At 45.0% G+C, this 24000-nt stretch overlaps 70 non-coding genes and 1 pseudogene across 70 annotated transcripts; all 71 read right to left on the bottom strand.

The window, feature by feature from the left end:
• Positions 1 to 185: 185 nt before the first annotated feature.
• On the bottom strand, positions 186 to 304 carry LOC118950697. The gene has a single exon (XR_005042624.1). It is a non-coding gene; the product is annotated as a 5S ribosomal RNA (ribosomal RNA).
• Positions 305 to 481: 177 nt separating this feature from the next.
• On the bottom strand, positions 482 to 600 carry LOC118950881. Its single transcript, XR_005042808.1, has one exon. It is a non-coding gene; the product is annotated as a 5S ribosomal RNA (ribosomal RNA).
• A 260-nt stretch (positions 601 to 860) lies between these two features.
• LOC118950958 lies at positions 861 to 979 on the bottom strand. The gene has a single exon (XR_005042885.1). It is a non-coding gene; the product is annotated as a 5S ribosomal RNA (ribosomal RNA).
• Positions 980 to 1156: 177 nt separating this feature from the next.
• LOC118950880 lies at positions 1157 to 1275 on the bottom strand. Its single transcript, XR_005042807.1, has one exon. It is a non-coding gene; the product is annotated as a 5S ribosomal RNA (ribosomal RNA).
• Positions 1276 to 1535: 260 nt separating this feature from the next.
• On the bottom strand, positions 1536 to 1654 carry LOC118950696. The gene has a single exon (XR_005042623.1). It is a non-coding gene; the product is annotated as a 5S ribosomal RNA (ribosomal RNA).
• A 177-nt stretch (positions 1655 to 1831) lies between these two features.
• Positions 1832 to 1950, bottom strand: LOC118950879. Its single transcript, XR_005042806.1, has one exon. It is a non-coding gene; the product is annotated as a 5S ribosomal RNA (ribosomal RNA).
• A 260-nt stretch (positions 1951 to 2210) lies between these two features.
• On the bottom strand, positions 2211 to 2329 carry LOC118950957. Its single transcript, XR_005042884.1, has one exon. It is a non-coding gene; the product is annotated as a 5S ribosomal RNA (ribosomal RNA).
• Positions 2330 to 2506: 177 nt separating this feature from the next.
• On the bottom strand, positions 2507 to 2625 carry LOC118950878. The gene has a single exon (XR_005042805.1). It is a non-coding gene; the product is annotated as a 5S ribosomal RNA (ribosomal RNA).
• A 260-nt stretch (positions 2626 to 2885) lies between these two features.
• LOC118950695 lies at positions 2886 to 3004 on the bottom strand. The gene has a single exon (XR_005042622.1). It is a non-coding gene; the product is annotated as a 5S ribosomal RNA (ribosomal RNA).
• A 177-nt stretch (positions 3005 to 3181) lies between these two features.
• On the bottom strand, positions 3182 to 3300 carry LOC118950900. The gene has a single exon (XR_005042827.1). It is a non-coding gene; the product is annotated as a 5S ribosomal RNA (ribosomal RNA).
• Positions 3301 to 3477: 177 nt separating this feature from the next.
• Positions 3478 to 3596, bottom strand: LOC118950738. Its single transcript, XR_005042665.1, has one exon. It is a non-coding gene; the product is annotated as a 5S ribosomal RNA (ribosomal RNA).
• A 260-nt stretch (positions 3597 to 3856) lies between these two features.
• LOC118951011 lies at positions 3857 to 3975 on the bottom strand. Its single transcript, XR_005042938.1, has one exon. It is a non-coding gene; the product is annotated as a 5S ribosomal RNA (ribosomal RNA).
• Positions 3976 to 4152: 177 nt separating this feature from the next.
• On the bottom strand, positions 4153 to 4271 carry LOC118950877. The gene has a single exon (XR_005042804.1). It is a non-coding gene; the product is annotated as a 5S ribosomal RNA (ribosomal RNA).
• Positions 4272 to 4531: 260 nt separating this feature from the next.
• Positions 4532 to 4650, bottom strand: LOC118950693. The gene has a single exon (XR_005042620.1). It is a non-coding gene; the product is annotated as a 5S ribosomal RNA (ribosomal RNA).
• A 177-nt stretch (positions 4651 to 4827) lies between these two features.
• Positions 4828 to 4946, bottom strand: LOC118950876. The gene has a single exon (XR_005042803.1). It is a non-coding gene; the product is annotated as a 5S ribosomal RNA (ribosomal RNA).
• Positions 4947 to 5206: 260 nt separating this feature from the next.
• On the bottom strand, positions 5207 to 5325 carry LOC118950956. Its single transcript, XR_005042883.1, has one exon. It is a non-coding gene; the product is annotated as a 5S ribosomal RNA (ribosomal RNA).
• Positions 5326 to 5502: 177 nt separating this feature from the next.
• Positions 5503 to 5621, bottom strand: LOC118950875. The gene has a single exon (XR_005042802.1). It is a non-coding gene; the product is annotated as a 5S ribosomal RNA (ribosomal RNA).
• Positions 5622 to 5881: 260 nt separating this feature from the next.
• Positions 5882 to 6000, bottom strand: LOC118950692. Its single transcript, XR_005042619.1, has one exon. It is a non-coding gene; the product is annotated as a 5S ribosomal RNA (ribosomal RNA).
• Positions 6001 to 6177: 177 nt separating this feature from the next.
• On the bottom strand, positions 6178 to 6296 carry LOC118950776. The gene has a single exon (XR_005042703.1). It is a non-coding gene; the product is annotated as a 5S ribosomal RNA (ribosomal RNA).
• Positions 6297 to 6475: 179 nt separating this feature from the next.
• LOC118950737 lies at positions 6476 to 6594 on the bottom strand. Its single transcript, XR_005042664.1, has one exon. It is a non-coding gene; the product is annotated as a 5S ribosomal RNA (ribosomal RNA).
• A 260-nt stretch (positions 6595 to 6854) lies between these two features.
• On the bottom strand, positions 6855 to 6973 carry LOC118950955. The gene has a single exon (XR_005042882.1). It is a non-coding gene; the product is annotated as a 5S ribosomal RNA (ribosomal RNA).
• A 177-nt stretch (positions 6974 to 7150) lies between these two features.
• LOC118950874 lies at positions 7151 to 7269 on the bottom strand. Its single transcript, XR_005042801.1, has one exon. It is a non-coding gene; the product is annotated as a 5S ribosomal RNA (ribosomal RNA).
• A 260-nt stretch (positions 7270 to 7529) lies between these two features.
• On the bottom strand, positions 7530 to 7648 carry LOC118950691. The gene has a single exon (XR_005042618.1). It is a non-coding gene; the product is annotated as a 5S ribosomal RNA (ribosomal RNA).
• A 177-nt stretch (positions 7649 to 7825) lies between these two features.
• Positions 7826 to 7944, bottom strand: LOC118950873. Its single transcript, XR_005042800.1, has one exon. It is a non-coding gene; the product is annotated as a 5S ribosomal RNA (ribosomal RNA).
• Positions 7945 to 8204: 260 nt separating this feature from the next.
• LOC118950690 lies at positions 8205 to 8323 on the bottom strand. The gene has a single exon (XR_005042617.1). It is a non-coding gene; the product is annotated as a 5S ribosomal RNA (ribosomal RNA).
• Positions 8324 to 8500: 177 nt separating this feature from the next.
• On the bottom strand, positions 8501 to 8619 carry LOC118950689. The gene has a single exon (XR_005042616.1). It is a non-coding gene; the product is annotated as a 5S ribosomal RNA (ribosomal RNA).
• A 260-nt stretch (positions 8620 to 8879) lies between these two features.
• Positions 8880 to 8998, bottom strand: LOC118950871. Its single transcript, XR_005042798.1, has one exon. It is a non-coding gene; the product is annotated as a 5S ribosomal RNA (ribosomal RNA).
• A 260-nt stretch (positions 8999 to 9258) lies between these two features.
• On the bottom strand, positions 9259 to 9377 carry LOC118950915. The gene has a single exon (XR_005042842.1). It is a non-coding gene; the product is annotated as a 5S ribosomal RNA (ribosomal RNA).
• A 177-nt stretch (positions 9378 to 9554) lies between these two features.
• LOC118950870 lies at positions 9555 to 9673 on the bottom strand. Its single transcript, XR_005042797.1, has one exon. It is a non-coding gene; the product is annotated as a 5S ribosomal RNA (ribosomal RNA).
• A 260-nt stretch (positions 9674 to 9933) lies between these two features.
• Positions 9934 to 10052, bottom strand: LOC118950688. Its single transcript, XR_005042615.1, has one exon. It is a non-coding gene; the product is annotated as a 5S ribosomal RNA (ribosomal RNA).
• Positions 10053 to 10229: 177 nt separating this feature from the next.
• Positions 10230 to 10348, bottom strand: LOC118950687. Its single transcript, XR_005042614.1, has one exon. It is a non-coding gene; the product is annotated as a 5S ribosomal RNA (ribosomal RNA).
• A 260-nt stretch (positions 10349 to 10608) lies between these two features.
• On the bottom strand, positions 10609 to 10727 carry LOC118950686. The gene has a single exon (XR_005042613.1). It is a non-coding gene; the product is annotated as a 5S ribosomal RNA (ribosomal RNA).
• Positions 10728 to 10904: 177 nt separating this feature from the next.
• On the bottom strand, positions 10905 to 11023 carry LOC118950775. Its single transcript, XR_005042702.1, has one exon. It is a non-coding gene; the product is annotated as a 5S ribosomal RNA (ribosomal RNA).
• Positions 11024 to 11202: 179 nt separating this feature from the next.
• Positions 11203 to 11321, bottom strand: LOC118950736. Its single transcript, XR_005042663.1, has one exon. It is a non-coding gene; the product is annotated as a 5S ribosomal RNA (ribosomal RNA).
• A 260-nt stretch (positions 11322 to 11581) lies between these two features.
• LOC118950954 lies at positions 11582 to 11700 on the bottom strand. Its single transcript, XR_005042881.1, has one exon. It is a non-coding gene; the product is annotated as a 5S ribosomal RNA (ribosomal RNA).
• Positions 11701 to 11877: 177 nt separating this feature from the next.
• Positions 11878 to 11996, bottom strand: LOC118950869. The gene has a single exon (XR_005042796.1). It is a non-coding gene; the product is annotated as a 5S ribosomal RNA (ribosomal RNA).
• Positions 11997 to 12256: 260 nt separating this feature from the next.
• LOC118950685 lies at positions 12257 to 12375 on the bottom strand. Its single transcript, XR_005042612.1, has one exon. It is a non-coding gene; the product is annotated as a 5S ribosomal RNA (ribosomal RNA).
• Positions 12376 to 12552: 177 nt separating this feature from the next.
• On the bottom strand, positions 12553 to 12671 carry LOC118950814. The gene has a single exon (XR_005042741.1). It is a non-coding gene; the product is annotated as a 5S ribosomal RNA (ribosomal RNA).
• Positions 12672 to 12931: 260 nt separating this feature from the next.
• On the bottom strand, positions 12932 to 13050 carry LOC118950786. Its single transcript, XR_005042713.1, has one exon. It is a non-coding gene; the product is annotated as a 5S ribosomal RNA (ribosomal RNA).
• A 260-nt stretch (positions 13051 to 13310) lies between these two features.
• Positions 13311 to 13429, bottom strand: LOC118950774. The gene has a single exon (XR_005042701.1). It is a non-coding gene; the product is annotated as a 5S ribosomal RNA (ribosomal RNA).
• A 177-nt stretch (positions 13430 to 13606) lies between these two features.
• LOC118950910 lies at positions 13607 to 13725 on the bottom strand. Its single transcript, XR_005042837.1, has one exon. It is a non-coding gene; the product is annotated as a 5S ribosomal RNA (ribosomal RNA).
• Positions 13726 to 13985: 260 nt separating this feature from the next.
• Positions 13986 to 14104, bottom strand: LOC118950773. Its single transcript, XR_005042700.1, has one exon. It is a non-coding gene; the product is annotated as a 5S ribosomal RNA (ribosomal RNA).
• A 179-nt stretch (positions 14105 to 14283) lies between these two features.
• LOC118950735 lies at positions 14284 to 14402 on the bottom strand. Its single transcript, XR_005042662.1, has one exon. It is a non-coding gene; the product is annotated as a 5S ribosomal RNA (ribosomal RNA).
• Positions 14403 to 14662: 260 nt separating this feature from the next.
• Positions 14663 to 14781, bottom strand: LOC118950953. Its single transcript, XR_005042880.1, has one exon. It is a non-coding gene; the product is annotated as a 5S ribosomal RNA (ribosomal RNA).
• A 177-nt stretch (positions 14782 to 14958) lies between these two features.
• Positions 14959 to 15077, bottom strand: LOC118950868. The gene has a single exon (XR_005042795.1). It is a non-coding gene; the product is annotated as a 5S ribosomal RNA (ribosomal RNA).
• Positions 15078 to 15337: 260 nt separating this feature from the next.
• LOC118950684 lies at positions 15338 to 15456 on the bottom strand. The gene has a single exon (XR_005042611.1). It is a non-coding gene; the product is annotated as a 5S ribosomal RNA (ribosomal RNA).
• Positions 15457 to 15633: 177 nt separating this feature from the next.
• LOC118950867 lies at positions 15634 to 15752 on the bottom strand. Its single transcript, XR_005042794.1, has one exon. It is a non-coding gene; the product is annotated as a 5S ribosomal RNA (ribosomal RNA).
• Positions 15753 to 16012: 260 nt separating this feature from the next.
• On the bottom strand, positions 16013 to 16131 carry LOC118950952. Its single transcript, XR_005042879.1, has one exon. It is a non-coding gene; the product is annotated as a 5S ribosomal RNA (ribosomal RNA).
• Positions 16132 to 16308: 177 nt separating this feature from the next.
• On the bottom strand, positions 16309 to 16427 carry LOC118950866. The gene has a single exon (XR_005042793.1). It is a non-coding gene; the product is annotated as a 5S ribosomal RNA (ribosomal RNA).
• Positions 16428 to 16687: 260 nt separating this feature from the next.
• On the bottom strand, positions 16688 to 16806 carry LOC118950682. Its single transcript, XR_005042609.1, has one exon. It is a non-coding gene; the product is annotated as a 5S ribosomal RNA (ribosomal RNA).
• Positions 16807 to 16983: 177 nt separating this feature from the next.
• Positions 16984 to 17102, bottom strand: LOC118950681. Its single transcript, XR_005042608.1, has one exon. It is a non-coding gene; the product is annotated as a 5S ribosomal RNA (ribosomal RNA).
• A 177-nt stretch (positions 17103 to 17279) lies between these two features.
• Positions 17280 to 17398, bottom strand: LOC118950771. The gene has a single exon (XR_005042698.1). It is a non-coding gene; the product is annotated as a 5S ribosomal RNA (ribosomal RNA).
• A 179-nt stretch (positions 17399 to 17577) lies between these two features.
• LOC118950734 lies at positions 17578 to 17696 on the bottom strand. Its single transcript, XR_005042661.1, has one exon. It is a non-coding gene; the product is annotated as a 5S ribosomal RNA (ribosomal RNA).
• Positions 17697 to 17956: 260 nt separating this feature from the next.
• Positions 17957 to 18075, bottom strand: LOC118950951. Its single transcript, XR_005042878.1, has one exon. It is a non-coding gene; the product is annotated as a 5S ribosomal RNA (ribosomal RNA).
• A 177-nt stretch (positions 18076 to 18252) lies between these two features.
• LOC118950680 lies at positions 18253 to 18371 on the bottom strand. Its single transcript, XR_005042607.1, has one exon. It is a non-coding gene; the product is annotated as a 5S ribosomal RNA (ribosomal RNA).
• A 177-nt stretch (positions 18372 to 18548) lies between these two features.
• Positions 18549 to 18667, bottom strand: LOC118950865. Its single transcript, XR_005042792.1, has one exon. It is a non-coding gene; the product is annotated as a 5S ribosomal RNA (ribosomal RNA).
• Positions 18668 to 18927: 260 nt separating this feature from the next.
• On the bottom strand, positions 18928 to 19046 carry LOC118950949. Its single transcript, XR_005042876.1, has one exon. It is a non-coding gene; the product is annotated as a 5S ribosomal RNA (ribosomal RNA).
• Positions 19047 to 19223: 177 nt separating this feature from the next.
• Positions 19224 to 19342, bottom strand: LOC118950864. The gene has a single exon (XR_005042791.1). It is a non-coding gene; the product is annotated as a 5S ribosomal RNA (ribosomal RNA).
• Positions 19343 to 19602: 260 nt separating this feature from the next.
• On the bottom strand, positions 19603 to 19721 carry LOC118950679. The gene has a single exon (XR_005042606.1). It is a non-coding gene; the product is annotated as a 5S ribosomal RNA (ribosomal RNA).
• Positions 19722 to 19898: 177 nt separating this feature from the next.
• LOC118950813 lies at positions 19899 to 20017 on the bottom strand. The gene has a single exon (XR_005042740.1). It is a non-coding gene; the product is annotated as a 5S ribosomal RNA (ribosomal RNA).
• Positions 20018 to 20277: 260 nt separating this feature from the next.
• On the bottom strand, positions 20278 to 20396 carry LOC118950785. Its single transcript, XR_005042712.1, has one exon. It is a non-coding gene; the product is annotated as a 5S ribosomal RNA (ribosomal RNA).
• Positions 20397 to 20656: 260 nt separating this feature from the next.
• On the bottom strand, positions 20657 to 20775 carry LOC118950770. Its single transcript, XR_005042697.1, has one exon. It is a non-coding gene; the product is annotated as a 5S ribosomal RNA (ribosomal RNA).
• A 177-nt stretch (positions 20776 to 20952) lies between these two features.
• LOC118950909 lies at positions 20953 to 21071 on the bottom strand. Its single transcript, XR_005042836.1, has one exon. It is a non-coding gene; the product is annotated as a 5S ribosomal RNA (ribosomal RNA).
• A 260-nt stretch (positions 21072 to 21331) lies between these two features.
• Positions 21332 to 21450, bottom strand: LOC118950769. The gene has a single exon (XR_005042696.1). It is a non-coding gene; the product is annotated as a 5S ribosomal RNA (ribosomal RNA).
• A 179-nt stretch (positions 21451 to 21629) lies between these two features.
• LOC118950733 lies at positions 21630 to 21748 on the bottom strand. The gene has a single exon (XR_005042660.1). It is a non-coding gene; the product is annotated as a 5S ribosomal RNA (ribosomal RNA).
• Positions 21749 to 22008: 260 nt separating this feature from the next.
• Positions 22009 to 22127, bottom strand: LOC118950898. The gene has a single exon (XR_005042825.1). It is a non-coding gene; the product is annotated as a 5S ribosomal RNA (ribosomal RNA).
• Positions 22128 to 22304: 177 nt separating this feature from the next.
• Positions 22305 to 22423, bottom strand: LOC118950863. Its single transcript, XR_005042790.1, has one exon. It is a non-coding gene; the product is annotated as a 5S ribosomal RNA (ribosomal RNA).
• Positions 22424 to 22683: 260 nt separating this feature from the next.
• Positions 22684 to 22802, bottom strand: LOC118950914. Its single transcript, XR_005042841.1, has one exon. It is a non-coding gene; the product is annotated as a 5S ribosomal RNA (ribosomal RNA).
• A 177-nt stretch (positions 22803 to 22979) lies between these two features.
• On the bottom strand, positions 22980 to 23098 carry LOC118951018 (annotated as a pseudogene).
• Positions 23099 to 23358: 260 nt separating this feature from the next.
• On the bottom strand, positions 23359 to 23477 carry LOC118950948. Its single transcript, XR_005042875.1, has one exon. It is a non-coding gene; the product is annotated as a 5S ribosomal RNA (ribosomal RNA).
• A 177-nt stretch (positions 23478 to 23654) lies between these two features.
• On the bottom strand, positions 23655 to 23773 carry LOC118950862. Its single transcript, XR_005042789.1, has one exon. It is a non-coding gene; the product is annotated as a 5S ribosomal RNA (ribosomal RNA).
• Positions 23774 to 24000: the final 227 nt, after the last annotated feature.

Below are 24000 nucleotides of genomic sequence, written 5' to 3'. Positions count from 1 at the left end.
ATAAGCATCTTTGTGTCACTCAAAAAGTGGAAGAAATTGCATATACTGTAGCCATAATTTGTAGCACAGATTGTTGGATGAAATACAAACTAACCTTGCTTACTTATTTCAAAGCGAGGGCACATATTTAAGCCTTGTGGGAAAAAACGGACAAAGAGTTGAAATTCCACTGGGCAGTGACAAAAAGCTTACAGCACCTGGTATTCCCAGGCGGTCTCCCATCCAAGTACTAACCAGGCCCGACCCTGCTTAGCTTCCGAGATCGGACGAGATCAGGCGTACTCAGGCCGGTGTGGCCGTAAGCGAAAGGCAATCTCAAAAAATGGATGAAATTGCATATACTGTAGCCATAATTTGTAGCACAGATTGTTGGATGAAATACAAACTAACCTTGCTTACTTATTTCAAAGCGAGGGCACATATTTCAGCCTTGTGGGAAAAAACGGACAAAGAGTTGAAATTCCACAAGGCAGTGACAAAAAGCTTACAGCACCTGGTATTCCCAGGCGGTCTCCCATTCAAGTACTAACCAGGCCCGACCCTGCTTAGCTTCCGAGATCGGACGAGATCAGGCGTACTCAGGCCGGTGTGGCCGTAAACGAGAAACTATCTCTTGGTGCACTATGTAAAGTCAAAGTGAGCCTGATTAACAGCTGTTGCATTTCCACCATTTAGATAAGCATCTTTGTGTCACTCAAAAAGTGGAAGAAATTGCATATACTGTAGCCATAATTTGTAGCACAGATTGTTGGATGAAATACAAACTAACCTTGCTTACTTATTTCAAAGCGAGGGCACATATTTCAGCCTTGTGGGAAAAAACGGACAAAGAGTTGAAATTCCACAAGGCAGTGACAAAAAGCTTACAGCACCTGGTATTCCCAGGCGGTCTCCCATCCAAGTACTAACCAGGCCCGACCCTGCTTAGCTTCCAAGATCGGACGAGATCAGGCGTACTCAGGCCGGTGTGGCCGCAAGCGAAAGGCAATCTCAAAAAGTGGATGAAATTGCATATACTGTAGCCATAATTTGTAGCACAGATTGTTGGATGAAATACAAACTAACCTTGCTTACTTATTTCAAAGCGAGGGCACATATTTCAGCCTTGTGGGAAAAAACGGACAAAGAGTTGAAATTCCACAAGGCAGTGACAAAAAGCTTACAGCACCTGGTATTCCCAGGCGGTCTCCCATTCAAGTACTAACCAGGCCCGACCCTGCTTAGCTTCCGAGATCGGACGAGATCAGGCGTACTCAGGCCGGTGTGGCCGTAAACGAGAAACTATCTCTTGGTGCACTATGTAAAGTCAAAGTGAGCCTGATTAACAGCTGTTGCATTTCCACCATTTAGATAAGCATCTTTGTGTCACTCAAAAAGTGGAAGAAATTGCATATACTGTAGCCATAATTTGTAGCACAGATTGTTGGATGAAATACAAACTAACCTTGCTTACTTATTTCAAAGCGAGGGCACATATTTAAGCCTTGTGGGAAAAAACGGACAAAGAGTTGAAATTCCACTGGGCAGTGACAAAAAGCTTACAGCACCTGGTATTCCCAGGCGGTCTCCCATCCAAGTACTAACCAGGCCCGACCCTGCTTAGCTTCCGAGATCGGACGAGATCAGGCGTACTCAGGCCGGTGTGGCCGTAAGCGAAAGGCAATCTCAAAAAATGGATGAAATTGCATATACTGTAGCCATAATTTGTAGCACAGATTGTTGGATGAAATACAAACTAACCTTGCTTACTTATTTCAAAGCGAGGGCACATATTTCAGCCTTGTGGGAAAAAACGGACAAAGAGTTGAAATTCCACAAGGCAGTGACAAAAAGCTTACAGCACCTGGTATTCCCAGGCGGTCTCCCATTCAAGTACTAACCAGGCCCGACCCTGCTTAGCTTCCGAGATCGGACGAGATCAGGCGTACTCAGGCCGGTGTGGCCGTAAACGAGAAACTATCTCTTGGTGCACTATGTAAAGTCAAAGTGAGCCTGATTAACAGCTGTTGCATTTCCACCATTTAGATAAGCATCTTTGTGTCACTCAAAAAGTGGAAGAAATTGCATATACTGTAGCCATAATTTGTAGCACAGATTGTTGGATGAAATACAAACTAACCTTGCTTACTTATTTCAAAGCGAGGGCACATATTTCAGCCTTGTGGGAAAAAACGGACAAAGAGTTGAAATTCCACAAGGCAGTGACAAAAAGCTTACAGCACCTGGTATTCCCAGGCGGTCTCCCATCCAAGTACTAACCAGGCCCGACCCTGCTTAGCTTCCAAGATCGGACGAGATCAGGCGTACTCAGGCCGGTGTGGCCGCAAGCGAAAGGCAATCTCAAAAAGTGGATGAAATTGCATATACTGTAGCCATAATTTGTAGCACAGATTGTTGGATGAAATACAAACTAACCTTGCTTACTTATTTCAAAGCGAGGGCACATATTTCAGCCTTGTGGGAAAAAACGGACAAAGAGTTGAAATTCCACAAGGCAGTGACAAAAAGCTTACAGCACCTGGTATTCCCAGGCGGTCTCCCATTCAAGTACTAACCAGGCCCGACCCTGCTTAGCTTCCGAGATCGGACGAGATCAGGCGTACTCAGGCCGGTGTGGCCGTAAACGAGAAACTATCTCTTGGTGCACTATGTAAAGTCAAAGTGAGCCTGATTAACAGCTGTTGCATTTCCACCATTTAGATAAGCATCTTTGTGTCACTCAAAAAGTGGAAGAAATTGCATATACTGTAGCCATAATTTGTAGCACAGATTGTTGGATGAAATACAAACTAACCTTGCTTACTTATTTCAAAGCGAGGGCACATATTTAAGCCTTGTGGGAAAAAACGGACAAAGAGTTGAAATTCCACTGGGCAGTGACAAAAAGCTTACAGCACCTGGTATTCCCAGGCGGTCTCCCATCCAAGTACTAACCAGGCCCGACCCTGCTTAGCTTCCGAGATCGGACGAGATCAGGCGTACTCAGGCCGGTGTGGCCGTAAGCGAAAGGCAATCTCAAAAAATGGATGAAATTGCATATACTGTAGCCATAATTTGTAGCACAGATTGTTGGATGAAATACAAACTAACCTTGCTTACTTATTTCAAAGCGAGGGCACATATTTCAGCCTTGTGGGAAAAAACGGACAAAGAGTTGAAATTCCACAAGGCAGTGACAAAAAGCTTACAGCACCTGGTATTCCCAGGCGGTCTCCCATTCAAGTACTAACCAGGCCCGACCCTGCTTAGCTTCCGAGATCGGACGAGATCAGGCGTACTCAGGCCGGTGTGGCCGCAAGCGAAAGGCAATCTCAAAAAGTGGATGAAATTGCATATACTGTAGCCATAATTTGTAGCACAGATTGTTGGATGAAATACAAACTAACCTTGCTTACTTATTTCAAAGCGAGGGCACATATTTCAGCCTTGTGGGAAAAAACGGACAAAGAGTTGAAATTCCACAAGGCAGTGACAAAAAGCTTACAGCACCTGGTATTCCCAGGCGGTCTCCCATTCAAGTACTAACCAGGCCCGACCCTGCTTAGCTTCCGAGATCGGACGAGATCAGGCGTACTCAGGCCGGTGTGGCCGTAAGCGAGAAACTATCTCTTGGTGCACTATGTAAAGTCAAAGTGAGCCTGATTAACAGCTGTTGCATTTCCACCATTTAGATAAGCATCTTTGTGTCACTCAAAAAGTGGAAGAAATTGCATATACTGTAGCCATAATTTGTAGCACAGATTGTTGGATGAAATACAAACTAACCTTGCTTACTTATTTCAAAGCGAGGGCACATATTTCAGCCTTGTGGGAAAAAACGGACAAAGAGTTGAAATTCCACAAGGCAGTGACAAAAAGCTTACAGCACCTGGTATTCCCAGGCGGTCTCCCATCCAAGTACTAACCAGGCCCGACCCTGCTTAGCTTCCAAGATCGGACGAGATCAGGCGTACTCAGGCCAGTGTGGCCGCAAGCGAAAGGCAATCTCAAAAAGTGGATGAAATTGCATATACTGTAGCCATAATTTGTAGCACAGATTGTTGGATGAAATACAAACTAACCTTGCTTACTTATTTCAAAGCGAGGGCACATATTTCAGCCTTGTGGGAAAAAACGGACAAAGAGTTGAAATTCCACAAGGCAGTGACAAAAAGCTTACAGCACCTGGTATTCCCAGGCGGTCTCCCATTCAAGTACTAACCAGGCCCGACCCTGCTTAGCTTCCGAGATCGGACGAGATCAGGCGTACTCAGGCCGGTGTGGCCGTAAACGAGAAACTATCTCTTGGTGCACTATGTAAAGTCAAAGTGAGCCTGATTAACAGCTGTTGCATTTCCACCATTTAGATAAGCATCTTTGTGTCACTCAAAAAGTGGAAGAAATTGCATATACTGTAGCCATAATTTGTAGCACAGATTGTTGGATGAAATACAAACTAACCTTGCTTACTTATTTCAAAGCGAGGGCACATATTTAAGCCTTGTGGGAAAAAACGGACAAAGAGTTGAAATTCCACTGGGCAGTGACAAAAAGCTTACAGCACCTGGTATTCCCAGGCGGTCTCCCATCCAAGTACTAACCAGGCCCGACCCTGCTTAGCTTCCGAGATCGGACGAGATCAGGCGTACTCAGGCCGGTGTGGCCGTAAGCGAAAGGCAATCTCAAAAAATGGATGAAATTGCATATACTGTAGCCATAATTTGTAGCACAGATTGTTGGATGAAATACAAACTAACCTTGCTTACTTATTTCAAAGCGAGGGCACATATTTCAGCCTTGTGGGAAAAAACGGACAAAGAGTTGAAATTCCACAAGGCAGTGACAAAAAGCTTACAGCACCTGGTATTCCCAGGCGGTCTCCCATTCAAGTACTAACCAGGCCCGACCCTGCTTAGCTTCCGAGATCGGACGAGATCAGGCGTACTCAGGCCGGTGTGGCCGTAAACGAGAAACTATCTCTTGGTGCACTATGTAAAGTCAAAGTGAGCCTGATTAACAGCTGTTGCATTTCCACCATTTAGATAAGCATCTTTGTGTCACTCAAAAAGTGGAAGAAATTGCATATACTGTAGCCATAATTTGTAGCACAGATTGTTGGATGAAATACAAACTAACCTTGCTTACTTATTTCAAAGCGAGGGCACATATTTCAGCCTTGTGGGAAAAAACGGACAAAGAGTTGAAATTCCACAAGGCAGTGACAAAAAGCTTACAGCACCTGGTATTCCCAGGCGGTCTCCCATCCAAGTACTAACCAGGCCCGACCCTGCTTAGCTTCCAAGATCGGACGAGATCAGGCGTACTCAGGCCGGTGTGGCCGCAAGCGAAAGGCAATCTCAAAAAGTGGATGAAATTGCATATACTGTAGCCATAATTTGTAGCACAGATTGTTGGATGAAATACAAACTAACCTTGCTTACTTATTTCAAAGCGAGGGCACATATTTCAGCCTTGTGGGAAAAAACGGACAAAGAGTTGAAATTCCACAAGGCAGTGACAAAAAGCTTACAGCACCTGGTATTCCCAGGCGGTCTCCCATTCAAGTACTAACCAGGCCCGACCCTGCTTAGCTTCCGAGATCGGACGAGATCAGGCGTACTCAGGCCGGTGTGGCCGTAAACGAGAAACTATCTCTTGGTGCACTATGTAAAGTCAAAGTGAGCCTGATTAACAGCTGTTGCATTTCCACCATTTAGATAAGCATCTTTGTGTCACTCAAAAAGTGGAAGAAATTGCATATACTGTAGCCATAATTTGTAGCACAGATTGTTGGATGAAATACAAACTAACCTTGCTTACTTATTTCAAAGCGAGGGCACATATTTAAGCCTTGTGGGAAAAAACGGACAAAGAGTTGAAATTCCACTGGGCAGTGACAAAAAGCTTACAGCACCTGGTATTCCCAGGCGGTCTCCCATCCAAGTACTAACCAGGCCCGACCCTGCTTAGCTTCCGAGATCGGACGAGATCAGGCGTACTCAGGCCGGTGTGGCCGTAAGCGAAAGGCAATCTCAAAAAATGGATGAAATTGCATATACTGTAGCCATAATTTGTAGCACAGATTGTTGGATGAAATACAAACTAACCTTGCTTACTTATTTCAAAGCGAGGGCACATATTTCAGCCTTGTGGGAAAAAACGGACAAAGAGTTGAAATTCCACAAGGCAGTGACAAAAAGCTTACAGCACCTGGTATTCCCAGGCGGTCTCCCATCCAAGTACTAACCAGGCCCGACCCTGCTTAGCTTCCGAGATCGGACGAGATCAGGCGTACTCAGGCCGGTGTGGCCGCAAGCGAAAAGCAAAATCTCAAAAAGTGGATGAAATTGCATATACTGTAGCCATAATTTGTAGCACAGATTGTTGGATGAAATACAAACTAACCTTGCTTACTTATTTCAAAGCGAGGGCACATATTTCAGCCTTGTGGGAAAAAACGGACAAAGAGTTGAAATTCCACAAGGCAGTGACAAAAAGCTTACAGCACCTGGTATTCCCAGGCGGTCTCCCATTCAAGTACTAACCAGGCCCGACCCTGCTTAGCTTCCGAGATCGGACGAGATCAGGCGTACTCAGGCCGGTGTGGCCGTAAGCGAGAAACTATCTCTTGGTGCACTATGTAAAGTCAAAGTGAGCCTGATTAACAGCTGTTGCATTTCCACCATTTAGATAAGCATCTTTGTGTCACTCAAAAAGTGGAAGAAATTGCATATACTGTAGCCATAATTTGTAGCACAGATTGTTGGATGAAATACAAACTAACCTTGCTTACTTATTTCAAAGCGAGGGCACATATTTCAGCCTTGTGGGAAAAAACGGACAAAGAGTTGAAATTCCACAAGGCAGTGACAAAAAGCTTACAGCACCTGGTATTCCCAGGCGGTCTCCCATCCAAGTACTAACCAGGCCCGACCCTGCTTAGCTTCCAAGATCGGACGAGATCAGGCGTACTCAGGCCGGTGTGGCCGCAAGCGAAAGGCAATCTCAAAAAGTGGATGAAATTGCATATACTGTAGCCATAATTTGTAGCACAGATTGTTGGATGAAATACAAACTAACCTTGCTTACTTATTTCAAAGCGAGGGCACATATTTCAGCCTTGTGGGAAAAAACGGACAAAGAGTTGAAATTCCACAAGGCAGTGACAAAAAGCTTACAGCACCTGGTATTCCCAGGCGGTCTCCCATTCAAGTACTAACCAGGCCCGACCCTGCTTAGCTTCCGAGATCGGACGAGATCAGGCGTACTCAGGCCGGTGTGGCCGTAAACGAGAAACTATCTCTTGGTGCACTATGTAAAGTCAAAGTGAGCCTGATTAACAGCTGTTGCATTTCCACCATTTAGATAAGCATCTTTGTGTCACTCAAAAAGTGGAAGAAATTGCATATACTGTAGCCATAATTTGTAGCACAGATTGTTGGATGAAATACAAACTAACCTTGCTTACTTATTTCAAAGCGAGGGCACATATTTAAGCCTTGTGGGAAAAAACGGACAAAGAGTTGAAATTCCACTGGGCAGTGACAAAAAGCTTACAGCACCTGGTATTCCCAGGCGGTCTCCCATCCAAGTACTAACCAGGCCCGACCCTGCTTAGCTTCCGAGATCGGACGAGATCAGGCGTACTCAGGCCGGTGTGGCCGTAAGCGAAAGGCAATCTCAAAAAATGGATGAAATTGCATATACTGTAGCCATAATTTGTAGCACAGATTGTTGGATGAAATACAAACTAACCTTGCTTACTTATTTCAAAGCGAGGGCACATATTTCAGCCTTGTGGGAAAAAACGGACAAAGAGTTGAAATTCCACAAGGCAGTGACAAAAAGCTTACAGCACCTGGTATTCCCAGGCGGTCTCCCATTCAAGTACTAACCAGGCCCGACCCTGCTTAGCTTCCGAGATCGGACGAGATCAGGCGTACTCAGGCCGGTGTGGCCGTAAACGAGAAACTATCTCTTGGTGCACTATGTAAAGTCAAAGTGAGCCTGATTAACAGCTGTTGCATTTCCACCATTTAGATAAGCATCTTTGTGTCACTCAAAAAGTGGAAGAAATTGCATATACTGTAGCCATAATTTGTAGCACAGATTGTTGGATGAAATACAAACTAACCTTGCTTACTTATTTCAAAGCGAGGGCACATATTTCAGCCTTGTGGGAAAAAACGGACAAAGAGTTGAAATTCCACAAGGCAGTGACAAAAAGCTTACAGCACCTGGTATTCCCAGGCGGTCTCCCATCCAAGTACTAACCAGGCCCGACCCTGCTTAGCTTCCGAGATCGGACGAGATCAGGCGTACTCAGGCCGGTGTGGCCGTAAGCGAAAGGCAATCTCAAAAAATGGATGAAATTGCATATACTGTAGCCATAATTTGTAGCACAGATTGTTGGATGAAATACAAACTAACCTTGCTTACTTATTTCAAAGCGAGGGCACATATTTCAGCCTTGTGGGAAAAAACGGACAAAGAGTTGAAATTCCACAAGGCAGTGACAAAAAGCTTACAGCACCTGGTATTCCCAGGCGGTCTCCCATCCAAGTACTAACCAGGCCCGACCCTGCTTAGCTTCCGAGATCGGACGAGATCAGGCGTACTCAGGCCGGTGTGGCCGTAAGCGAGAAACTATCTCTTGGTGCACTATGTAAAGTCAAAGTGAGCCTGATTAACAGCTGTTGCATTTCCACCATTTAGATAAGCATCTTTGTGTCACTCAAAAAGTGGAAGAAATTGCATATACTGTAGCCATAATTTGTAGCACAGATTGTTGGATGAAATACAAACTAACCTTGCTTACTTATTTCAAAGCGAGGGCACATATTTCAGCCTTGTGGGAAAAAACGGACAAAGAGTTGAAATTCCACAAGGCAGTGACAAAAAGCTTACAGCACCTGGTATTCCCAGGCGGTCTCCCATTCAAGTACTAACCAGGCCCGACCCTGCTTAGCTTCCGAGATCGGACGAGATCAGGCGTACTCAGGCCGGTGTGGCCGTAAACGAGAAACTATCTCTTGGTGCACTATGTAAAGTCAAAGTGAGCCTGATTAACAGCTGTTGCATTTCCACCATTTAGATAAGCATCTTTGTGTCACTCAAAAAGTGGAAGAAATTGCATATACTGTAGCCATAATTTGTAGCACAGATTGTTGGATGAAATACAAACTAACCTTGCTTACTTATTTCAAAGCGAGGGCACATATTTAAGCCTTGTGGGAAAAAACGGACAAAGAGTTGAAATTCCACTGGGCAGTGACAAAAAGCTTACAGCACCTGGTATTCCCAGGCGGTCTCCCATCCAAGTACTAACCAGGCCCGACCCTGCTTAGCTTCCGAGATCGGACGAGCTCAGGCGTACTCAGGCCGGTGTGGCCGTAAGCGAAAGGCAATCTCAAAAAATGGATGAAATTGCATATACTGTAGCCATAATTTGTAGCACAGATTGTTGGATGAAATACAAACTAACCTTGCTTACTTATTTCAAAGCGAGGGCACATATTTCAGCCTTGTGGGAAAAAACGGACAAAGAGTTGAAATTCCACAAGGCAGTGACAAAAAGCTTACAGCACCTGGTATTCCCAGGCGGTCTCCCATTCAAGTACTAACCAGGCCCGACCCTGCTTAGCTTCCGAGATCGGACGAGATCAGGCGTACTCAGGCCGGTGTGGCCGTAAACGAGAAACTATCTCTTGGTGCACTATGTAAAGTCAAAGTGAGCCTGATTAACAGCTGTTGCATTTCCACCATTTAGATAAGCATCTTTGTGTCACTCAAAAAGTGGAAGAAATTGCATATACTGTAGCCATAATTTGTAGCACAGATTGTTGGATGAAATACAAACTAACCTTGCTTACTTATTTCAAAGCGAGGGCACATATTTCAGCCTTGTGGGAAAAAACGGACAAAGAGTTGAAATTCCACAAGGCAGTGACAAAAAGCTTACAGCACCTGGTATTCCCAGGCGGTCTCCCATCCAAGTACTAACCAGGCCCGACCCTGCTTAGCTTCCGAGATCGGACGAGATCAGGCGTACTCAGGCCGGTGTGGCCGTAAGCGAAAGGCAATCTCAAAAAATGGATGAAATTGCATATACTGTAGCCATAATTTGTAGCACAGATTGTTGGATGAAATACAAACTAACCTTGCTTACTTATTTCAAAGCGAGGGCACATATTTCAGCCTTGTGGGAAAAAACGGACAAAGAGTTGAAATTCCACAAGGCAGTGACAAAAAGCTTACAGCACCTGGTATTCCCAGGCGGTCTCCCATCCAAGTACTAACCAGGCCCGACCCTGCTTAGCTTCCGAGATCGGACGAGATCAGGCGTACTCAGGCCGGTGTGGCCGTAAGCGAGAAACTATCTCTTGGTGCACTATGTAAAGTCAAAGTGAGCCTGATTAACAGCTGTTGCATTTCCACCATTTAGATAAGCATCTTTGTGTCACTCAAAAAGTGGAAGAAATTGCATATACTGTAGCCATAATTTGTAGCACAGATTGTTGGATGAAATACAAACTAACCTTGCTTACTTATTTCAAAGCGAGGGCACATATTTCAGCCTTGTGGGAAAAAACGGACAAAGAGTTGAAATTCCACAAGGCAGTGACAAAAAGCTTACAGCACCTGGTATTCCCAGGCGGTCTCCCATCCAAGTACTAACCAGGCCCGACCCTGCTTAGCTTCCGAGATCGGACGAGATCAGGCGTACTCAGGCCGGTGTGGCCGTAAGCGAAAGGCAATCTCAAAAAGTGGATGAAATTGCATATACTGTAGCCATAATTTGTAGCACAGATTGTTGGATGAAATACAAACTAACCTTGCTTACTTATTTCAAAGCGAGGGCACATATTTCAGCCTTGTGGGAAAAAACGGACAAAGAGTTGAAATTCCACAAGGCAGTGACAAAAAGCTTACAGCACCTGGTATTCCCAGGCGGTCTCCCATCCAAGTACTAACCAGGCCCGACCCTGCTTAGCTTCCGAGATCGGACGAGATCAGGCGTACTCAGGCCGGTGTGGCCGCAAGCGAAAAGCAAAATCTCAAAAAGTGGATGAAATTGCATATACTGTAGCCATAATTTGTAGCACAGATTGTTGGATGAAATACAAACTAACCTTGCTTACTTATTTCAAAGCGAGGGCACATATTTCAGCCTTGTGGGAAAAAACGGACAAAGAGTTGAAATTCCACAAGGCAGTGACAAAAAGCTTACAGCACCTGGTATTCCCAGGCGGTCTCCCATTCAAGTACTAACCAGGCCCGACCCTGCTTAGCTTCCGAGATCGGACGAGATCAGGCGTACTCAGGCCGGTGTGGCCGTAAGCGAGAAACTATCTCTTGGTGCACTATGTAAAGTCAAAGTGAGCCTGATTAACAGCTGTTGCATTTCCACCATTTAGATAAGCATCTTTGTGTCACTCAAAAAGTGGAAGAAATTGCATATACTGTAGCCATAATTTGTAGCACAGATTGTTGGATGAAATACAAACTAACCTTGCTTACTTATTTCAAAGCGAGGGCACATATTTCAGCCTTGTGGGAAAAAACGGACAAAGAGTTGAAATTCCACAAGGCAGTGACAAAAAGCTTACAGCACCTGGTATTCCCAGGCGGTCTCCCATCCAAGTACTAACCAGGCCCGACCCTGCTTAGCTTCCAAGATCGGACGAGATCAGGCGTACTCAGGCCGGTGTGGCCGCAAGCGAAAGGCAATCTCAAAAAGTGGATGAAATTGCATATACTGTAGCCATAATTTGTAGCACAGATTGTTGGATGAAATACAAACTAACCTTGCTTACTTATTTCAAAGCGAGGGCACATATTTCAGCCTTGTGGGAAAAAACGGACAAAGAGTTGAAATTCCACAAGGCAGTGACAAAAAGCTTACAGCACCTGGTATTCCCAGGCGGTCTCCCATTCAAGTACTAACCAGGCCCGACCCTGCTTAGCTTCCGAGATCGGACGAGATCAGGCGTACTCAGGCCGGTGTGGCCGTAAACGAGAAACTATCTCTTGGTGCACTATGTAAAGTCAAAGTGAGCCTGATTAACAGCTGTTGCATTTCCACCATTTAGATAAGCATCTTTGTGTCACTCAAAAAGTGGAAGAAATTGCATATACTGTAGCCATAATTTGTAGCACAGATTGTTGGATGAAATACAAACTAACCTTGCTTACTTATTTCAAAGCGAGGGCACATATTTAAGCCTTGTGGGAAAAAACGGACAAAGAGTTGAAATTCCACTGGGCAGTGACAAAAAGCTTACAGCACCTGGTATTCCCAGGCGGTCTCCCATCCAAGTACTAACCAGGCCCGACCCTGCTTAGCTTCCGAGATCGGACGAGATCAGGCGTACTCAGGCCGGTGTGGCCGTAAGCGAAAGGCAATCTCAAAAAATGGATGAAATTGCATATACTGTAGCCATAATTTGTAGCACAGATTGTTGGATGAAATACAAACTAACCTTGCTTACTTATTTCAAAGCGAGGGCACATATTTCAGCCTTGTGGGAAAAAACGGACAAAGAGTTGAAATTCCACAAGGCAGTGACAAAAAGCTTACAGCACCTGGTATTCCCAGGCGGTCTCCCATCCAAGTACTAACCAGGCCCGACCCTGCTTAGCTTCCGAGATCGGACGAGATCAGGCGTACTCAGGCCGGTGTGGCCGTAAGTGAGAAACTATCTCTTGGTGCACTATGTAAAGTCAAAGTGAGCCTGATTAACAGCTGTTGCATTTCCACCATTTAGATAAGCATCTTTGTGTCACTCAAAAAGTGGAAGAAATTGCATATACTGTAGCCATAATTTGTAGCACAGATTGTTGGATGAAATACAAACTAACCTTGCTTACTTATTTCAAAGCGAGGGCACATATTTCAGCCTTGTGGGAAAAAACGGACAAAGAGTTGAAATTCCACAAGGCAGTGACAAAAAGCTTACAGCACCTGGTATTCCCAGACGGTCTCCCATCCAAGTACTAACCAGGCCCGACCCTGCTTAGCTTCCGAGATCAGACGAGATCAGGCGTACTCAGGCCGGTGTGGCCGTAAGCGAGAAACTATCTCTTGGTGCACTATGTAAAGTCAAAGTGAGCCTGATTAACAGCTGTTGCATTTCCACCATTTAGATAAGCATCTTTGTGTCACTCAAAAAGTGGAAGAAATTGCATATACTGTAGCCATAATTTGTAGCACAGATTGTTGGATGAAATACAAACTAACCTTGCTTACTTATTTCAAAGCGAGGGCACATATTTCAGCCTTGTGGGAAAAAACGGACAAAGAGTTGAAATTCCACAAGGCAGTGACAAAAAGCTTACAGCACCTGGTATTCCCAGGCGGTCTCCCATCCAAGTACTAACCAGGCCCGACCCTGCTTAGCTTCCGAGATCGGACGAGATCAGGCGTACTCAGGCCGGTGTGGCCGCAAGCGAAAGGCAATCTCAAAAAGTGGATGAAATTGCATATACTGTAGCCATAATTTGTAGCACAGATTGTTGGATGAAATACAAACTAACCTTGCTTACTTATTTCAAAGCGAGGGCACATATTTCAGCCTTGTGGGAAAAAACGGACAAAGAGTTGAAATTCCACAAGGCAGTGACAAAAAGCTTACAGTACCTGGTATTCCCAGGCGGTCTCCCATCCAAGTACTAACCAGGCCCGACCCTGCTTAGCTTCCGAGATCGGACGAGATCAGGCGTACTCAGGCCGGTGTGGCCGTAAACGAGAAACTATCTCTTGGTGCACTATGTAAAGTCAAAGTGAGCCTGATTAACAGCTGTTGCATTTCCACCATTTAGATAAGCATCTTTGTGTCACTCAAAAAGTGGAAGAAATTGCATATACTGTAGCCATAATTTGTAGCACAGATTGTTGGATGAAATACAAACTAACCTTGCTTACTTATTTCAAAGCGAGGGCACATATTTCAGCCTTGTGGGAAAAAACGGACAAAGAGTTGAAATTCCACAAGGCAGTGACAAAAAGCTTACAGCACCTGGTATTCCCAGGCGGTCTCCCATCCAAGTACTAACCAGGCCCGACCCTGCTTAGCTTCCGAGATCGGACGAGATCAGGCGTACTCAGGCCGGTGTGGCCGCAAGCGAAAAGCAAAATCTCAAAAAGTGGATGAAATTGCATATACTGTAGCCATAATTTGTAGCACAGATTGTTGGATGAAATACAAACTAACCTTGCTTACTTATTTCAAAGCGAGGGCACATATTTCAGCCTTGTGGGAAAAAACGGACAAAGAGTTGAAATTCCACAAGGCAGTGACAAAAAGCTTACAGCACCTGGTATTCCCAGGCGGTCTCCCATTCAAGTACTAACCAGGCCCGACCCTGCTTAGCTTCCGAGATCGGACGAGATCAGGCGTACTCAGGCCGGTGTGGCCGTAAGCGAGAAACTATCTCTTGGTGCACTATGTAAAGTCAAAGTGAGCCTGATTAACAGCTGTTGCATTTCCACCATTTAGATAAGCATCTTTGTGTCACTCAAAAAGTGGAAGAAATTGCATATACTGTAGCCATAATTTGTAGCACAGATTGTTGGATGAAATACAAACTAACCTTGCTTACTTATTTCAAAGCGAGGGCACATATTTCAGCCTTGTGGGAAAAAACGGACAAAGAGTTGAAATTCCACAAGGCAGTGACAAAAAGCTTACAGCACCTGGTATTCCCAGGCGGTCTCCCATCCAAGTACTAACCAGGCCCGACCCTGCTTAGCTTCCAAGATCGGACGAGATCAGGCGTACTCAGGCCGGTGTGGCCGCAAGCGAAAGGCAATCTCAAAAAGTGGATGAAATTGCATATACTGTAGCCATAATTTGTAGCACAGATTGTTGGATGAAATACAAACTAACCTTGCTTACTTATTTCAAAGCGAGGGCACATATTTCAGCCTTGTGGGAAAAAACGGACAAAGAGTTGAAATTCCACAAGGCAGTGACAAAAAGCTTACAGCACCTGGTATTCCCAGGCGGTCTCCCATTCAAGTACTAACCAGGCCCGACCCTGCTTAGCTTCCGAGATCGGACGAGATCAGGCGTACTCAGGCCGGTGTGGCCGTAAACGAGAAACTATCTCTTGGTGCACTATGTAAAGTCAAAGTGAGCCTGATTAACAGCTGTTGCATTTCCACCATTTAGATAAGCATCTTTGTGTCACTCAAAAAGTGGAAGAAATTGCATATACTGTAGCCATAATTTGTAGCACAGATTGTTGGATGAAATACAAACTAACCTTGCTTACTTATTTCAAAGCGAGGGCACATATTTAAGCCTTGTGGGAAAAAACGGACAAAGAGTTGAAATTCCACTGGGCAGTGACAAAAAGCTTACAGCACCTGGTATTCCCAGGCGGTCTCCCATCCAAGTACTAACCAGGCCCGACCCTGCTTAGCTTCCGAGATCGGACGAGATCAGGCGTACTCAGGCCGGTGTGGCCGTAAGCGAAAGGCAATCTCAAAAAATGGATGAAATTGCATATACTGTAGCCATAATTTGTAGCACAGATTGTTGGATGAAATACAAACTAACCTTGCTTACTTATTTCAAAGCGAGGGCACATATTTCAGCCTTGTGGGAAAAAACGGACAAAGAGTTGAAATTCCACAAGGCAGTGACAAAAAGCTTACAGCACCTGGTATTCCCAGGCGGTCTCCCATTCAAGTACTAACCAGGCCCGACCCTGCTTAGCTTCCGAGATCGGACGAGATCAGGCGTACTCAGGCCGGTGTGGCCGTAAACGAGAAACTATCTCTTGGTGCACTATGTAAAGTCAAAGTGAGCCTGATTAACAGCTGTTGCATTTCCACCATTTAGATAAGCATCTTTGTGTCACTCAAAAAGTGGAAGAAATTGCATATACTGTAGCCATAATTTGTAGCACAGATTGTTGGATGAAATACAAACTAACCTTGCTTACTTATTTCAAAGCGAGGGCACATATTTCAGCCTTGTGGGAAAAAACGGACAAAGAGTTGAAATTCCACAAGGCAGTGACAAAAAGCTTACAGCACCTGGTATTCCCAGGCGGTCTCCCATCCAAGTACTAACCAGGCCCGACCCTGCTTAGCTTCCAAGATCGGACGAGATCAGGCGTACTCAGGCCGGTGTGGCCGCAAGCGAAAGGCAATCTCAAAAAGTGGATGAAATTGCATATACTGTAGCCATAATTTGTAGCACAGATTGTTGGATGAAATACAAACTAACCTTGCTTACTTATTTCAAAGCGAGGGCACATATTTCAGCCTTGTGGGAAAAAACGGACAAAGAGTTGAAATTCCACAAGGCAGTGACAAAAAGCTTACAGCACCTGGTATTCCCAGGCGGTCTCCCATTCAAGTACTAACCAGGCCCGACCCTGCTTAGCTTCCGAGATCGGACGAGATCAGGCGTACTCAGGCCGGTGTGGCCGTAAACGAGAAACTATCTCTTGGTGCACTATGTAAAGTCAAAGTGAGCCTGATTAACAGCTGTTGCATTTCCACCATTTAGATAAGCATCTTTGTGTCACTCAAAAAGTGGAAGAAATTGCATATACTGTAGCCATAATTTGTAGCACAGATTGTTGGATGAAATACAAACTAACCTTGCTTACTTATTTCAAAGCGAGGGCACATATTTAAGCCTTGTGGGAAAAAACGGACAAAGAGTTGAAATTCCACTGGGCAGTGACAAAAAGCTTACAGCACCTGGTATTCCCAGGCGGTCTCCCATCCAAGTACTAACCAGGCCCGACCCTGCTTAGCTTCCGAGATCGGACGAGATCAGGCGTACTCAGGCCGGTGTGGCCGTAAGCGAAAGGCAATCTCAAAAAATGGATGAAATTGCATATACTGTAGCCATAATTTGTAGCACAGATTGTTGGATGAAATACAAACTAACCTTGCTTACTTATTTCAAAGCGAGGGCACATATTTCAGCCTTGTGGGAAAAAACGGACAAAGAGTTGAAATTCCACAAGGCAGTGACAAAAAGCTTACAGCACCTGGTATTCCCAGGCGGTCTCCCATCCAAGTACTAACCAGGCCCGACCCTGCTTAGCTTCCGAGATCGGACGAGATCAGGCGTACTCAGGCCGGTGTGGCCGTAAGCGAAAGGCAATCTCAAAAAGTGGATGAAATTGCATATACTGTAGCCATAATTTGTAGCACAGATTGTTGGATGAAATACAAACTAACCTTGCTTACTTATTTCAAAGCGAGGGCACATATTTCAGCCTTGTGGGAAAAAACGGACAAAGAGTTGAAATTCCACAAGGCAGTGACAAAAAGCTTACAGCACCTGGTATTCCCAGGCGGTCTCCCATCCAAGTACTAACCAGGCCCGACCCTGCTTAGCTTCCGAGATCGGACGAGATCAGGCGTACTCAGGCCGGTGTGGCCGCAAGCGAAAAGCAAAATCTCAAAAAGTGGATGAAATTGCATATACTGTAGCCATAATTTGTAGCACAGATTGTTGGATGAAATACAAACTAACCTTGCTTACTTATTTCAAAGCGAGGGCACATATTTCAGCCTTGTGGGAAAAAACGGACAAAGAGTTGAAATTCCACAAGGCAGTGACAAAAAGCTTACAGCACCTGGTATTCCCAGGCGGTCTCCCATTCAAGTACTAACCAGGCCCGACCCTGCTTAGCTTCCGAGATCGGACGAGATCAGGCGTACTCAGGCCGGTGTGGCCGTAAGCGAGAAACTATCTCTTGGTGCACTATGTAAAGTCAAAGTGAGCCTGATTAACAGCTGTTGCATTTCCACCATTTAGATAAGCATCTTTGTGTCACTCAAAAAGTGGAAGAAATTGCATATACTGTAGCCATAATTTGTAGCACAGATTGTTGGATGAAATACAAACTAACCTTGCTTACTTATTTCAAAGCGAGGGCACATATTTCAGCCTTGTGGGAAAAAACGGACAAAGAGTTGAAATTCCACAAGGCAGTGACAAAAAGCTTACAGCACCTGGTATTCCCAGGCGGTCTCCCATCCAAGTACTAACCAGGCCCGACCCTGCTTAGCTTCCAAGATCGGACGAGATCAGGCGTACTCAGGCCGGTGTGGCCGCAAGCGAAAGGCAATCTCAAAAAGTGGATGAAATTGCATATACTGTAGCCATAATTTGTAGCACAGATTGTTGGATGAAATACAAACTAACCTTGCTTACTTATTTCAAAGCGAGGGCACATATTTAAGCCTTGTGGGAAAAAACGGACAAAGAGTTGAAATTCCACTGGGCAGTGACAAAAAGCTTACAGCACCTGGTATTCCCAGGCGGTCTCCCATCCAAGTACTAACCAGGCCCGACCCTGCTTAGCTTCCGAGATCGGACGAGATCAGGCGTACTCAGGCCGGTGTGGCCGTAAGCGAAAGGCAATCTCAAAAAATGGATGAAATTGCATATACTGTAGCCATAATTTGTAGCACAGATTGTTGGATGAAATACAAACTAACCTTGCTTACTTATTTCAAAGCGAGGGCACATATTTCAGCCTTGTGGGAAAAAACGGACAAAGAGTTGAAATTCCACAAGGCAGTGACAAAAAGCTTACAGCACCTGGTATTCCCAGGCGGTCTCCCATTCAAGTACTAACCAGGCCCGACCCTGCTTAGCTTCCGAGATCGGACGAGATCAGGCGTACTCAGGCCGGTGTGGCCGTAAACGAGAAACTATCTCTTGGTGCACTATGTAAAGTCAAAGTGAGCCTGATTAACAGCTGTTGCATTTCCACCATTTAGATAAGCATCTTTGTGTCACTCAAAAAGTGGAAGAAATTGCATATACTGTAGCCATAATTTGTAGCACAGATTGTTGGATGAAATACAAACTAACCTTGCTTACTTATTTCAAAGCGAGGGCACATATTTCAGCCTTGTGGGAAAAAACGGACAAAGAGTTGAAATTCCACAAGGCAGTGACAAAAAGCTTACAGCACCTGGTATTCCCAGGCGGTCTCCCATCCAAGTACTAACCAGGCCCGACCCTGCTTAGCTTCCAAGATCGGACGAGATCAGGCGTACTCAGGCCGGTGTGGCCGCAAGCGAAAGGCAATCTCAAAAAGTGGATGAAATTGCATATACTGTAGCCATAATTTGTAGCACAGATTGTTGGATGAAATACAAACTAACCTTGCTTACTTATTTCAAAGCGAGGGCACATATTTCAGCCTTGTGGGAAAAAACGGACAAAGAGTTGAAATTCCACAAGGCAGTGACAAAAAGCTTACAGCACCTGGTATTCCCAGGCGGTCTCCCATTCAAGTACTAACCAGGCCCGACCCTGCTTAGCTTCCGAGATCGGACGAGATCAGGCGTACTCAGGCCGGTGTGGCCGTAAACGAGAAACTATCTCTTGGTGCACTATGTAAAGTCAAAGTGAGCCTGATTAACAGCTGTTGCATTTCCACCATTTAGATAAGCATCTTTGTGTCACTCAAAAAGTGGAAGAAATTGCATATACTGTAGCCATAATTTGTAGCACAGATTGTTGGATGAAATACAAACTAACCTTGCTTACTTATTTCAAAGCGAGGGCACATATTTAAGCCTTGTGGGAAAAAACGGACAAAGAGTTGAAATTCCACTGGGCAGTGACAAAAAGCTTACAGCACCTGGTATTCCCAGGCGGTCTCCCATCCAAGTACTAACCAGGCCCGACCCTGCTTAGCTTCCGAGATCGGACGAGATCAGGCGTACTCAGGCCGGTGTGGCCGTAAGCGAAAGGCAATCTCAAAAAATGGATGAAATTGCATATACTGTAGCCATAATTTGTAGCACAGATTGTTGGATGAAATACAAACTAACCTTGCTTACTTATTTCAAAGCGAGGGCACATATTTCAGCCTTGTGGGAAAAAACGGACAAAGAGTTGAAATTCCACAAGGCAGTGACAAAAAGCTTACAGCACCTGGTATTCCCAGGCGGTCTCCCATCCAAGTACTAACCAGGCCCGACCCTGCTTAGCTTCCGAGATCGGACGAGATCAGGCGTACTCAGGCCGGTGTGGCCGTAAGTGAGAAACTATCTCTTGGTGCACTATGTAAAGTCAAAGTGAGCCTGATTAACAGCTGTTGCATTTCCACCATTTAGATAAGCATCTTTGTGTCACTCAAAAAGTGGAAGAAATTGCATATACTGTAGCCATAATTTGTAGCACAGATTGTTGGATGAAATACAAACTAACCTTGCTTACTTATTTCAAAGCGAGGGCACATATTTCAGCCTTGTGGGAAAAAACGGACAAAGAGTTGAAATTCCACAAGGCAGTGACAAAAAGCTTACAGCACCTGGTATTCCCAGACGGTCTCCCATCCAAGTACTAACCAGGCCCGACCCTGCTTAGCTTCCGAGATCAGACGAGATCAGGCGTACTCAGGCCGGTGTGGCCGTAAGCGAGAAACTATCTCTTGGTGCACTATGTAAAGTCAAAGTGAGCCTGATTAACAGCTGTTGCATTTCCACCATTTAGATAAGCATCTTTGTGTCACTCAAAAAGTGGAAGAAATTGCATATACTGTAGCCATAATTTGTAGCACAGATTGTTGGATGAAATACAAACTAACCTTGCTTACTTATTTCAAAGCGAGGGCACATATTTCAGCCTTGTGGGAAAAAACGGACAAAGAGTTGAAATTCCACAAGGCAGTGACAAAAAGCTTACAGCACCTGGTATTCCCAGGCGGTCTCCCATCCAAGTACTAACCAGGCCCGACCCTGCTTAGCTTCCGAGATCGGACGAGATCAGGCGTACTCAGGCCGGTGTGGCCGCAAGCGAAAGGCAATCTCAAAAAGTGGATGAAATTGCATATACTGTAGCCATAATTTGTAGCACAGATTGTTGGATGAAATACAAACTAACCTTGCTTACTTATTTCAAAGCGAGGGCACATATTTCAGCCTTGTGGGAAAAAACGGACAAAGAGTTGAAATTCCACAAGGCAGTGACAAAAAGCTTACAGTACCTGGTATTCCCAGGCGGTCTCCCATCCAAGTACTAACCAGGCCCGACCCTGCTTAGCTTCCGAGATCGGACGAGATCAGGCGTACTCAGGCCGGTGTGGCCGTAAACGAGAAACTATCTCTTGGTGCACTATGTAAAGTCAAAGTGAGCCTGATTAACAGCTGTTGCATTTCCACCATTTAGATAAGCATCTTTGTGTCACTCAAAAAGTGGAAGAAATTGCATATACTGTAGCCATAATTTGTAGCACAGATTGTTGGATGAAATACAAACTAACCTTGCTTACTTATTTCAAAGCGAGGGCACATATTTCAGCCTTGTGGGAAAAAACGGACAAAGAGTTGAAATTCCACAAGGCAGTGACAAAAAGCTTACAGCACCTGGTATTCCCAGGCGGTCTCCCATCCAAGTACTAACCAGGCCCGACCCTGCTTAGCTTCCGAGATCGGACGAGATCAGGCGTACTCAGGCCGGTGTGGCCGCAAGCGAAAAGCAAAATCTCAAAAAGTGGATGAAATTGCATATACTGTAGCCATAATTTGTAGCACAGATTGTTGGATGAAATACAAACTAACCTTGCTTACTTATTTCAAAGCGAGGGCACATATTTCAGCCTTGTGGGAAAAAACGGACAAAGAGTTGAAATTCCACAAGGCAGTGACAAAAAGCTTACAGCACCTGGTATTCCCAGGCGGTCTCCCATTCAAGTACTAACCAGGCCCGACCCTGCTTAGCTTCCGAGATCGGACGAGATCAGGCGTACTCAGGCCGGTGTGGCCGTAAGCGAGAAACTATCTCTTGGTGCACTATGTAAAGTCAAAGTGAGCCTGATTAACAGCTGTTGCATTTCCACCATTTAGATAAGCATCTTTGTGTCACTCAAAAAGTGGAAGAAATTGCATATACTGTAGCCATAATTTGTAGCACAGATTGTTGGATGAAATACAAACTAACCTTGCTTACTTATTTCAAAGCGAGGGCACATATTTCAGCCTTGTGGGAAAAAACGGACAAAGAGTTGAAATTCCACAAGGCAGTGACAAAAAGCTTACAGCACCTGGTATTCCCAGGCGGTCTCCCATCCAAGTACTAACCAGGCCCGACCCTGCTTAGCTTCCAAGATCGGACGAGATCAGGTGTACTCAGGCCGGTGTGGCCGCAAGCGAAAGGCAATCTCAAAAAGTGGATGAAATTGCATATACTGTAGCCATAATTTGTAGCACAGATTGTTGGATGAAATACAAACTAACCTTGCTTACTTATTTCAAAGCGAGGGCACATATTTCAGCCTTGTGGGAAAAAACGGACAAAGAGTTGAAATTCCACAAGGCAGTGACAAAAAGCTTACAGCACCTGGTATTCCCAGGCGGTCTCCCATTCAAGTACTAACCAGGCCCGACCCTGCTTAGCTTCCGAGATCGGACGAGATCAGGCGTACTCAGGCCGGTGTGGCCGTAAACGAGAAACTATCTCTTGGTGCACTATGTAAAGTCAAAGTGAGCCTGATTAACAGCTGTTGCATTTCCACCATTTAGATAAGCATCTTTGTGTCACTCAAAAAGTGGAAGAAATTGCATATACTGTAGCCATAATTTGTAGCACAGATTGTTGGATGAAATACAAACTAACCTTGCTTACTTATTTCAAAGCGAGGGCACATATTTAAGCCTTGTGGGAAAAAACGGACAAAGAGTTGAAATTCCACTGGGCAGTGACAAAAAGCTTACAGCACCTGGTATTCCCAGGCGGTCTCCCATCCAAGTACTAACCAGGCCCGACCCTGCTTAGCTTCCGAGATCGGACGAGCTCAGGCGTACTCAGGCCGGTGTGGCCGTAAGCGAAAGGCAATCTCAAAAAATGGATGAAATTGCATATACTGTAGCCATAATTTGTAGCACAGATTGTTGGATGAAATACAAACTAACCTTGCTTACTTATTTCAAAGCGAGGGCACATATTTCAGCCTTGTGGGAAAAAACGGACAAAGAGTTGAAATTCCACAAGGCAGTGACAAAAAGCTTACAGCACCTGGTATTCCCAGGCGGTCTCCCATTCAAGTACTAACCAGGCCCGACCCTGCTTAGCTTCCGAGATCGGACGAGATCAGGCGTACTCAGGCCTGTGTGGCCGTAAACGAGAAACTATCTCTTGGTGCACTATGTAAAGTCAAAGTGAGCCTGATTAACAGCTGTTGCATTTCCACCATTTAGATAAGCATCTTTGTGTCACTCAAAAAGTGGAAGAAATTGCATATACTGTAGCCATAATTTGTAGCACAGATTGTTGGATGAAATACAAACTAACCTTGCTTACTTATTTCAAAGCGAGGGCACATATTTCAGCCTTGTGGGAAAAAACGGACAAAGAGTTGAAATTCCACAAGGCAGTGACAAAAAGCTTACAGCACCTGGTATTCCCAGGCGGTCTCCCATCCAAGTACTAACCAGGCCCGACCCTGCTTAGCTTCCAAGATCGGACGAGATCAGGCGTACTCAGGCCGGTGTGGCCGCAAGCGAAAGGCAATCTCAAAAAGTGGATGAAATTGCATATACTGTAGCCATAATTTGTAGCACAGATTGTTGGATGAAATACAAACTAACCTTGCTTACTTATTTCAAAGCGAGGGCACATATTTCAGCCTTGTGGGAAAAAACGGACAAAGAGTTGAAATTCCACAAGGCAGTGACAAAAAGCTTACAGCACCTGGTATTCCCAGGCGGTCTCCCATTCAAGTACTAACCAGGCCCGACCCTGCTTAGCTTCCGAGATCGGACGAGATCAGGCGTACTCAGGCCGGTGTGGCCGTAAACGAGAAACTATCTCTTGGTGCACTATGTAAAGTCAAAGTGAGCCTGATTAACAGCTGTTGCATTTCCACCATTTAGATAAGCATCTTTGTGTCACTCAAAAAGTGGAAGAAATTGCATATACTGTAGCCATAATTTGTAGCACAGATTGTTGGATGAAATACAAACTAACCTTGCTTACTTATTTCAAAGCGAGGGCACATATTTAAGCCTTGTGGGAAAAAACGGAC

Source organism: Oncorhynchus mykiss, unplaced genomic scaffold (genome assembly GCF_013265735.2).
Source record: "Oncorhynchus mykiss isolate Arlee unplaced genomic scaffold, USDA_OmykA_1.1 un_scaffold_318, whole genome shotgun sequence".
NCBI lineage: Eukaryota > Metazoa > Chordata > Actinopteri > Salmoniformes > Salmonidae > Oncorhynchus > Oncorhynchus mykiss.
The sequence above is the reverse complement of the archived record's forward strand: the minus strand, read 5'-3'. Positions and strand labels throughout refer to the sequence as shown.